Genomic DNA, 11,539 nt, shown 5'->3' with positions numbered 1-11,539 from the left:
TTGAACCATACTGCACACAAAAATTAGGGGTTATTTTATCACTTCATATTGATTTTGAAATAACTCCTAATTTTTGTGAGCAGTATACAGTGGTACCTTGAGATACAAACAGACCAACATATGAATTTTTTAAGATACTAGCTGCGACTAGGTCCATATTTTTGTTCTAGATCCAAGCGAAATTCCGAGATACGAGTTGTGATTTGAAAAGCTGCCACTAGTTGGCGCGTTGGCATACGAGTCCAGTATCGGCAGTTTGATATACGAGTTGACTGACTTATGAGCTTGGTTACAGAACAAATTAAATTCATATCTCAAGGTACCACTGTACATTCTTCAGAATTCACATATAGTTCTGTTCTATTTCTTGTCTGTGTCATCTACTTATTGGCTTATCTGTGGCCATTTTCAAATTTCCAAGTCACTCTTTTCTGCCATCTGACTTTTCTTGCTGACATCCTGGATAAGAAATGCAAGGTGTGGCCCTGGTTGGTTGGCTCAGTGGTAGAATATTGGCCTGGTGTGTGGATGTCCCAGCTTCAGTTTCCAGTCAAGGCACAGAGGCGAAGCAATTGCTTCTCCACCCCTCTACCCCTTCTCTCTCTCCGCCTCCCACAGCCATAGCTCTATTGGCTTGAGTGCATTGGCCTCAGGCACTGAGGATGGCTATTTTTAGCCTCAGGTACTAAAAATAGCTTGGTTGCAAGCATGACCCCAGATGGGCAGAGCATCAGCCCCAGAGAAGGGTTGCTGGGTAGATCCCAATCAGGGCACATACAGGAGATAGTCTCTATCTCCCCTCCTCTCACTTGGAAAAGAAGAAAGAAAATAAAAAAAGAAATGCAAGGTGTTTTTAATACAACCATCCATGCACAAGGATGGCTTACTCTTCCCCAGCCATCTACGGTTTTGAATCGTTTTCACTTTGGGTGTGGGGATTCAGGAGCCTCGTACATCCCTGAACTCTGTGTTGTGGGGGTTAGGATGGGGGAGGTTGTACAAGTTTCTGGTCATACAAGCAAGCAGTTTTATGCAGTAGGACAGAGAGGGTCCCTCAAGGCTGGGACATTGCTGAACTCAAAAGCATGGGGTTGGGTGTGGGAGGAAGAGAGCTCAGAGCATGATTTATTGGCCATGTTTCTAGTCCTTGCTGGCTGTGCCTTCTGGATAAGAATTGGAATGAATCACACACACAGAGGGTTCACTGCATGCGGACTGCCCTGCTGAGAACTCTTCATGCAGCATTTACTTTAATCCTCAGAGTGACCTTATGTAGTTGTTACTTTACTGTCCTCTTTTGCAAAAGTGAAAACTGAGGCCCAGGAAGGTCAGTAATGCATAATGCACTTGTCCAAGGTCATACTAGTGCATTTTGGAGCCAAGAGTAGGGCCAGGGCTGTCTGGTGAGCTCCTTACAGGACATCTGCTGTCCCCCAGTCTTGGAGCCCTTGTGGTAGTTAAACTATGTTGCATAGGTGTCCTATGTTGTGCTTCAAAAATAATCCTACCCATTCTCTTGGTCCGTACAGTGACCCTAGGATAGGGATGCTTGGAAAGCATGTGACCACCATGGCCAGCAGCTGCCACAGACCATCATGTCCGTATCTTCGTGGAGGAAGAGCAAAGTTCATGCAATAAAGTCAAAAAAGAAAACCAGATGTTAGCATTGTGAAATAGGAAGCACAAAGCCTTCAACTGATAATGGGATATACTGCAGAGCTATGTTAAACTTTATCTGTGTTTGGGATCATATCCTTACGTCATCCTCCTTATAGAAAGGAGAAGTGTAGAGATCTCAGATTTTCCTGAGTGATTTAAAAAAAAAAATGGTTGTTTAAATTTAAAAAAAAAAAGTACCAGTAATGAACATACTACAATAGTGTCTTGTGTCATTCACGATGAGACTAAGGTTTTTAAAGTAAATGAATACATATGTCGAACAGGTAAGTTTTGAGAGTGTTGCCTGGGAATGAGGACGTTGCATCAAATCTGTGTGTGAGATACAATCCAAATACGGAATTGAAAATCAGCTTGCTATATGTTCAAAACCCTTTTCCCCAGCCCCACCTCTCCAATTTTTTCTTGATTTTACTCAGGAGCCAGGTTCGTTCAGTGAGTTCTACATATCCTTGGGGTTTGAGTTATTTGTCCTGCTATTGTATTTTAGCATCTCTTGTTGCCGACTTGAGTTTTTAGGATTGTACAGTTTTTGAACTTTTATGAGTGACTAAAAACTTGTGAAAAACTTCAGTTTCCTACATGTAGACTTTATTCAGAGGCCTGGGCAGTTTCACCTGACTTGGGGGCCTTTGCTTAAACTATAGAGCTCTGGAAACCTAATGACTAGACAAGTAAAGAAAAATGATCTAATTGATTGTCAGCAGATTTGTACCTTCTCCAATTTCATAGGACCCAGTCCCTCTGTACCATGTCATGTATTCATTTGCAAGTGATCGGCATCAGTTGATTTCCTAAAAGTACCAAAAGGTGTGACTCCGTCTGCGTGGCCGTCATCTTTCATTTTCCTCTCTCAGGAGCCCGGGTTTGCGTGCGGAAGGCTTTCTGTGAGTGTATTCTTTAAGACTTGTCTGATCGGATGACTCCTAGGACATTGAGTCCCACTGTATTTGTGACACCACGGTTACAGTTAACGTTGCTTCTGCTCACTGAGACCTGCCACCCCCAACCATGTCCATCCCTGCGTCACCCCTGCTGCGGTCGGTCGAACATGCTGACATGGAAAATTGGATGCTCAGAGAGCTCATAGGTCAGATGCAATAAAGCCACACAAGACAATGTTGTTGTTGTTGTTGTTTTATTAACAAAAACTCCAGTCTATAGCATAGCTGCACACAAGACACCACAACCCCTGTATTCAGCACTTGGAGACTGCAACCGGAGCGGCCTCCCTGTCTCCTGACACCTTCCGAGCAGTGCTTTGAGCCTCCGATGCACACAATCAACCCCGAGTGGCTTGGCAGTGTTGGAGTCAAGGTTAGTGGTAGTGGTAGATCCTCATTTCTGCCCTCACCAGGTACATGCGGCTCTGATACCAGGCATTTGGATGAGACAGCCTCGGATATAAGAAGATTCCTATCACTGTCTCAAGGATCTCAGTCTCACCAGGGGAAAAGAGCAGAGTGGCGTTGAAACCAGGGCATAGAAGATGCTGGCTCTGCAGGGCCCCCTGGCTCCAGGGTTGGGTGGGGACTCTTCCTGGGGAAGTGGGGCTGGGCCTGAGTCTGGAAGGCGAATCAGAGGGAACCAGGCTGCTGTGCAGGGGAGTGGGCTGGCAGAAACCGTTCTGAGCAGAGGGAGCAGGGTGCCTGCCGGGCAGACATGAAGGTACCAGAGAGTGCAGCTGCCCCGGGAGCAGCACCATCCAAGTGATGGGGCACAAAGCACCTGGCAGGCAAGGCTGGAGGTGGAGAGCGAAGCTGCGGCCACTTTAGGAAGGGGCTTGTGGGCCACATTTGGTCCCGATGAATTGGAGCGCTCTAGGTTGTTCTTTTAGAGTGATCACTCTGGGTGTTTTGTAGAGAATGGACGGGGAAGGATGCAGAAGAGAAAAGCCTGTAGCATATCTGTTGAATCCTAATGCGGGTTTAAGGTCTGAACTCTGACTGATAGGAGTGGAGCTAGAAGGAGGAGGAGATAGTGACTTTAAGGGTGACTCCCAGGTTTCTGGCTTGAGTAATTAGACGGATGGCACATATGGAGGACATTGCAGTTTGCAGGGGAAGATGATGCACTCACTTGTGCATGTGTGTGATGTGCAGCCCTGGGGCTAGGATTCAAGCAGTGGCACCCACGTGTAGTTCTGGAGTTAAGCATGTAAGCTGAGCTGGAAATACAGGCTTGCGTTTGGAAGTTGCCATTGAGAGTGTGACCTGCCTGGGAGAATGCAGGGGATGACAAAAAGATGGGATAGTAAGATTAAGTGAGAGAAGTTTCTGACAAGTGCTTGGACACAAGCCAGAGGCAGAGCAGAATGAGGTGCTGGGTGGGAAGGAAGCCTGCAACCAAGGAATAGAGAGGAAAGCACAGGCAGGGGGCCAAGGGACAGGTCTGACTGGGCACTTGCTTTGTCCCCACGGAGGACCAGGGCTGTTTCTCATGTGGCTTTGAGTGCCTGACAATAAACATTAAAACCTACTATGTGAAAGGGAGGGTGGAGATGGGGTAAAGGAAAGGAATAAGCAATAAAATCATGAATAAAATATGACCTGTAATCTTAAGCAGTTTCTAGGATAGAATTGCTATTTCTTGTGTTCCTTTTTCATTCATCCCCCCCCCCCCCCCCCCCTTGGCCAGCCTGGGAAACTGAAGAGAAGGAAGGAATCACTTCCTTGGTGCCCAAAGTGCTTGGCTCTCCAAGGCAGGCACAGCTCATCACATGCCTGAGCACCCAGAAAGGGAAGGTGACAATGACATTATTTGAGAGTTTACGCTTTTATCACGGACATAGCATCTTTAGAATGTTTGGATCTTTGAACCAATTCTTTTATAGTTATCAATGAGCCTTTTGACACATTGGTTTACTTGAGATATATTGAGTGCCGTTTCCTGTAATTTTCACTTGTCTAATAAAAATAGACCTCGTTATGTACTAAACAGACGGAGCATTTGGGGATAATGGAGGTAATCACTGTGTTTTTAGTTATTACCATGCATATCAGTCCATACCCGTTTTTCACCCTTTAATTTTTTACCTAAAGGCAGGATTATTCCCATTAAGGGGAGGAGGGGACTGAGATACAGGATTCAGATGACTGCATAGAGATAACAGAGCTGGTCCATGGCAGAGCTCCCAGGACCCAACACGAGGTGTTCTGACTTCAGGTCCTGGGTTCTCGCCACTCCATTATGTCGGCCATGTGTCTTCATGAACAGCTACCCAAGAAAACTTAGGGAGTGGAAAATTTAAGATATGTTTTTATTAGTCTGCTCAAAGCACCAGCATCTACATTTGATGGACCAAAGGTTATTTATGCAAATGTAATGTGATTAAGTCAGACTGCAGGAAAATCTTCTTTTCATCAATGAATATCTTTTTCTTCATTATCTTAAAAGCTTAAAAAGAAATCATTTAGATTATAAAATAAAAGGATTCAGTATTTTAAACTGCAAAATTTTTCATCGTGAGACTTGCTGTTTGGCGCTACAAAGGAAATTTATTTTTCAGTTGTTGCAATGGCTGTTGTGTGTGAGAAGCTTTCTCTGTGTAGTGTATGCGTGAGAGTATATGTATGAAATAAAAATCAAATTTAATCTGTTGGCTCTCCTTTATGATATTCTCAAATTCTCCAAAGGCATTAAGTGATGTAGCTTGCTTTTTCTTGCCAAAGCAGCTATTATGTTACCCATTTCATGCCAACAAATTAAAGCATTTGTCTTTTTCTTAAGTGGTGTAAAATGATGCAGCGTAAATCTGAAGGGTTTATTTTAGTTCTGCAACGTGTATGTTGGCTCCTGATATCCTAGAATTATAATTAACATAACATTGCTACTCTGAACGCAGAGGTGAGCTATTGACATGTAGTAATCGTGTTAAAGTAATGAACTGTAACTGCTAAATTGCGACTGGAAAGTTTACAATGCTACATTTTATTTATTTTAAATTTATCTTTTGCTTCTTTATTTTTATATTTTATTTATTTCACACACACAAATCTGTGAGCCTTGCTAAATGGCAGTTTCCACATGGAAGCAGTTTCTAGCAAGTAGCAAGAGGCTGGTACCAGTGCTCATCCTTAAGCCTCGCTGCTGAGCTTCATGCTGCCCACTGTGCACGTTAGCTTTGGCAGGAAGAATGGAATCCAAAAGGGCATGCCTCTTTGTGGCATTGGGTGGGTTGACCTTTTGTTGTTAATGCTGAGTTTTGTTTTTTTTATGTAACCACACACTTGTTAATTTTTTAAAGTTTTATAAAAGTGTTAGGCGATGATTAGAGAGTTCTAAGTAATTATCATTACACGTAGTATATTGAGGTAGCCCCACCCAGTGTAGTTGAGATATCACCATATGCTTAGGTATATGAAAACTTCAATGACAATATAAAGTAATATAAGGTATTATATAACATATGATTTTATGTTTATAATAATATGTGAAGAAACTCTCAAGTGAAGCATTGAAAATTAATTTGGTCATTTCATGCCTTATGTGTCCCTGTTTCATCCAAATGCTAATATGATAATCCAGGCCTCCGAGTTAGTATGCTGATGAGGTGACTTCTCAACTGTGCTTCTCTTACTTACGACCGAGGTGAATCCTTAAGCTACATTTCCCACTAATCTTTCCATGAGTGTGTGTTTTAATATGACGTCCTGGGAGTTCTCATTTATACAAAGATAAAAAGCAATTAAATTGCCCTTGTCTCTTTTTTTCTTCCTATTGAAGTTTACTTAGACATTTTTACGTTATGTATACTTGACGTGCTCAAACATGTCTAAATTAGTCATCCAATTTGAATACCGTAATTATGTATGCGGTGAGGGCTTGATTGAATAGAGAGCTTTTGCGTTTTAGCTTTTAGTGGATTCGGGAATTACATGCTTAATAACTCGGCATCCCAGACCCGCTTCTGTTTCCTGGTAGATGCACAGAGAAAAATGTAAATATTTTTACAAACAGAGTTTTATTTTTTTTATTTATTTATTTTTTGCATTTTTCTGAAGCTGGAAACGGGGAGAGATGGTCAGGCAGACTCCCGCATGCGCCCGACCGGGATCTACCCAGCATGCCCACCAGGGGCAACGCTCTGCCCACCAGGGGGCGATGCTCTGCCCCTCTGGGGCGTTGCTCTGCCGCGACCAGAGCCACTCCAGCGCCTGGGGCAGAGGCCAAGGAGCCATCCCCAGTGCCCGGGCCATCTTTGCTCCAATGGAGCCTTGGCTGCGGGAAGGGAAGAGAGAGACAGAGAGGAAGGAGGGGGGTGGAGAAGCAAATGGGCGCTTCTCTTATGTGCCCTGGCCGGGAATCGAACCCGGGTCCCCCACACGCCAGGCTGACGCTCTACCGCTGAGCCAACCGGCCAGGGCCTACAAACAGAGTTTTAAAAGATGTGCTTCCTTTTTTAACGCTGGGAATTGACACGTGCCTGTATACTGTAGCTTTTTCTTATATGGACCAGATGAATAAGAAGTGTAGAAATGGTTGAAAACTGGTATGGTGTCATTTGTCCCCGAATGATGGGTGCCAAGATTAGAAGTATACTCCTTTGTTTTCCACAATAAAAATTAGAGATGCTTTGGAACAAAGTATTATGAGTCCTGATAAACATTTAGACATATTTAGATAGGGGTGAGGATATTTTCTCTTTGCTGTGTTACATCATAGTCCCTCTGCCCACAATGTACATCTTGAACTTCAGCCTTAATTTAAAATGCTCGGTATTGCCCAAGAAGAATTGAAAGTAAAGATTTGGAGTCTCATGAGTAGCATGCAATACAGAGAGCAGCGTTTCAGGCCCAGTGCCGGACACTTACAACAGGATTGCTAAGCACCGTGGCTGTGGAAAAAGACAAAACACTGGGGTGTTAAACTCACACTTAATGTCATGGTTTCTGCCGCCACAGATCTTAACCTTTCTGACTGGCTGAGTTATTTGTTCATAGTAGCATGTCAAGAACTGAGTTATTATAGATCTTCTCTTTCAATAAATATTCAGTAGCATTTTCAAAATTATTCTCCTAGACACAATTCATAGCAAAGAGCCCTGTATTTCCTTTCTGCTGTTTGATAGCCACTGGCCGTCTGGCATGCGTTCCCTTATCTTTGTTATTTTTAATTGATTTTAATTTGTTGTGTTTACATAGTTACAAGTGTACCCCCGAATATATCTCCCTCCCTCCCCTCTGTTCTCCTCGACACCCCCTTGCCCTCTCCCCCCATCTCCATCCCCCCTCTCCTCCATGATTTACTATCCTGCCCTCTATCTCTCTGTGTTATGTGTATATACTTTCACTAATGTCTTTTTTTTCTTTGATCCCCTCCTCTATTCCCTTTCCCTCTGACCACTTTCCTTCTGGACTCTGACCCCTTCTTTGCCTCTCTTCCATTCCCCAGTTCTCATTGTTCATTGGATTTCTCATATGAGTGAAGTCATATGATATTTTTCTTTCTCTGCCTGGCTTATTTCGCTTAGCATAATAGACTCCAGGTCCATCCATGTTGCTGCAAAGGATAAGATTTTCTTCTTTTTCACGGCTGCATAGTATTCCATTGTGTATATGTACCACAGCTTTTTAATCCACTTATCTACTGATGGACACTTGGGCTGTTTCGAGATCTTGGCTATTGTAAACAATGCTGCAGTAAACATGGGGGTGCATTTCTTCATTTCTTCTTTTGAATCGGTGATTTGTTATTCTTAGTATCTTACATGTTTTCCCAGCTCCTTGCTCCCTGAACATTGTCAGGCTTGGGTGAGAACAAGCCAGTCACAGAGAGAATAAGCACCATCTCTGCCCTGTAGGTCTCCCCATAATGCACCAAGGCCTAGGGTTACTGAACCATCACATGCTAATCCTGCGCTTTTTCTCTCTTGGTATTCTCACCAGTTCCAGGAAGTGATAGCATGCCAGACGTTGTTGAAATGTGAACACATTGCTTGGTTCAATAAGTCTTCTACTCTGTTTAGAGCTGTAGTTCTCAACCAGGGGTGACTTTGCCCTGCCTGTCAGAGACATTGGGCCCTGTTTGAAGACATTTTTGGTTGTCCCAGATTAGGGGGGGGGGGGTGACTACTGGCACCTTCTGGGTAGAGGCCAGAGGTGCTGCTATTCATTCTATGGAGCCCAAGGGAAGGGAAGAATCTGACCCCAAGTTTTTGAGGTTGAGAAACCCTATCTAGAAGCTAGGGGATATCTGTTAAATATGCTTTATGTTATCTAAGCAAATGGAAGTGTGATCGATGGTTCTGGTGAGGAAAAGATTACATTCAATGCAGTCACTTATTGAACACCTTCTAGGTCCTAAAAACACTCTAGTGAAGACTGTGACATAGCTCGAGAGCCCAGGACTTTACTCTCTTTGCAAGGTGACTGGTAGATAAAATACTTCTGTCTGATCCAATAAGCCCTGTAATCAGAGGAGGCTGTATAGCATGTTAAAGTAGAAATAATTGAGATTTCATTTGCTAGATATAGGAGAATATCTGGAAAAGATCATGTTCTCTGTCTAGATATAATATTAGTCATTTGTGGGTGAAATTGCTCATTTCCCTTAATAAGCATTACTAGGGTTCATTGCTCGCCTACCTCCCCATTTTGACTGGTATTAGTTTGAAATGTCAGGAAAATGCCAAGAAGGGTATTTCCTACATTAGGTAATATTCCCACGAGATTTAGGGAACACAGTAATTTCTGTAGCAAAGTGGGTGAATATTCACACTTTGTTGGACAGCAAAAAGACAAAATAAACCTCATGTCAGTTCAGTTCAGTTTTTTTTTTGGAGTAAATTTATTTGGCAGCCAAGCAACACAGAAACCCTGTTTTCAGAAAATTTTGCACTTCAAAATTGAGGGTAATGGTTTGTGAACCTGTCCCAATTTATCCCAAGGTATTGCATTTCCAATAATTTCCCCATCCTCTTCCCAGCTCCTGCCCTCCGGGCTCCTCTGCCCCTCTCCCCCCACACACACACACTTCGTACCTGCCGTCCTTTCACACCATTAACTTTTCATCAGACTTCACAAAATGCCAAGCTAGCTGTTCCGTTTTGGTGGATAAAGGCTGGGTGTAGATGTGAAGGCCAGCCACACCTAGTGCCCTGCCGGTTTGTGGTTTGACCTCCCTGCTGTAGGTCTGGGCTGTGGCCATGTTCATCTACTCCAGCCCCACCCTGGCCCCAGGCTCAGTGCCCGGGAAGATGAAGATAGACTTGCTGGGTCAAAAAGATGCCCTTGTGGCCCTGGCTGGTTGGCTCAGCGGTAGAGTGTCGGCCTGGTGTGCAGGAGTCCAGGGTTCGATTCCCGGCCAGGGCACACAGGAGAAGTGCCTATCTGCTTCTCCACCCCTTCCCCCTCTCCTTCCTCTCTGTCTCTCTCTCTTCCCCTCCCGCAGCCAAGGCTCCATTGGAGCAAAGATGGCCCGGGCGCTGGGGATGGCTCTGTGGCCTCTGCCTCAGGTGCTAGAATGGCTCTGAATGCAACAGAGTGACGCCCCAGAGGGGCAGAACATCGCCCCCTGGTGGGCATGCTGGGTGGATCCCAGTCGGGCACATGTGGGAGTCTGTCTGACTGCCTCCCCATTTCCAGCTTCGGAAAAATGAAAAAAAAAAAAGATACCCTTGAAGAAAATTCCTAAGGCATTGGCAGTTGTCCTTCCAGGTCGCCCTGACTCACGCTGACACACCCATCACAGAACCTTGGGACTAAGTAGCTACAGGAAAGAGATCAAAACCAAAGTAGAAAATCCACACAAGAGAAAGTTCTCTTGAGTTGAAGATATTGAGAGTTCAAGAAAGAGAAGGACTTGAAGAAAATGGCATGGAGTTCTTTACTGGGTTCACAACTTAAAAGCAAGTTACCCATCCAAAGCAAGATGTTTTAGACTTGTTCCAGATTGTTGAAAAATCTGCATGATCATGTTATATAATTTGCCTAATGGTGTTCAGCAAACTTTGTTAGCCTTCACCATAAATTTCATATCTCTGTCAGTGTTCAGCACACTCCTAAGTCGGTACAGACCCATCAAGACTGGGAATGAATAGTTCAGCCAGTATGTGAACTTCGTTTTTATAGCATGTGAGTATTCATGCTCTATGACCCTGGTCGGCAAACTGCGGCTCACAAGCCACATGCAGCTCTTTGGCCCCTTGAGTGTGGCTCTTCCACAAAATACCACGTGTGGCGCTACCTCAATGAGGAATGTACCTACCTATATAGTTTAAGTTTAAAAAACTTGGCTTTCAAAAGAAATTTCAATCGTTGTACTATTGATATTTGGCTCTGTTGACTAATGAGTTTGCCGACCACTGCTCTACAACAATGTTACTTAGGTAGAACATACTACAGGTGGGGGGGGGGCTCCTATTTACAAGCAAGGGGACACAATTCTGCAGATTGAAGGAAAGAGCAGAGCATAGTATTGCTCCAGTGTCAGAGGAAAGTGGTGCATTTATAGGGACGTCCAAGAATTTTGCCTTTGGGGGGGGGCTCAGAACATTGTCTAGGCAGTAAGACATTTTCAAAGAGCATATGAGCTGAAAGTCAACCAGATTCAGGAAGTGGTGGTCTGGGTGCTTTCACACTCAGAAACAGGCTCTAGGGATGACACTGAAAGTCCATAATTGCTTCAAGTGTGCCACCAGCATTTCTATGGAGAGACGTTGACTCGCTGCTGTTTGGCCACGGACTTCATCTTAGGTGTCTCGGGTGACAGTCACCTCCTACTCCAGCTGCCGCCAGCAGTGCCCTCACAGGTCTATGGTGACTTTGCAAGTATCATTTTCTCTCCTCCTCCGAACTCGAGAGACCTAACCTCGCCCAGCCTTGGTTTTGCACCTGTCTTCTCTTGCCAAGCGTCTTCCTGA

This window comes from Saccopteryx bilineata, chromosome 3 (assembly GCF_036850765.1).
Source record: "Saccopteryx bilineata isolate mSacBil1 chromosome 3, mSacBil1_pri_phased_curated, whole genome shotgun sequence".
Taxonomy (NCBI): domain Eukaryota; kingdom Metazoa; phylum Chordata; class Mammalia; order Chiroptera; family Emballonuridae; genus Saccopteryx; species Saccopteryx bilineata.
This window is presented reverse-complemented; position numbering follows the sequence as displayed.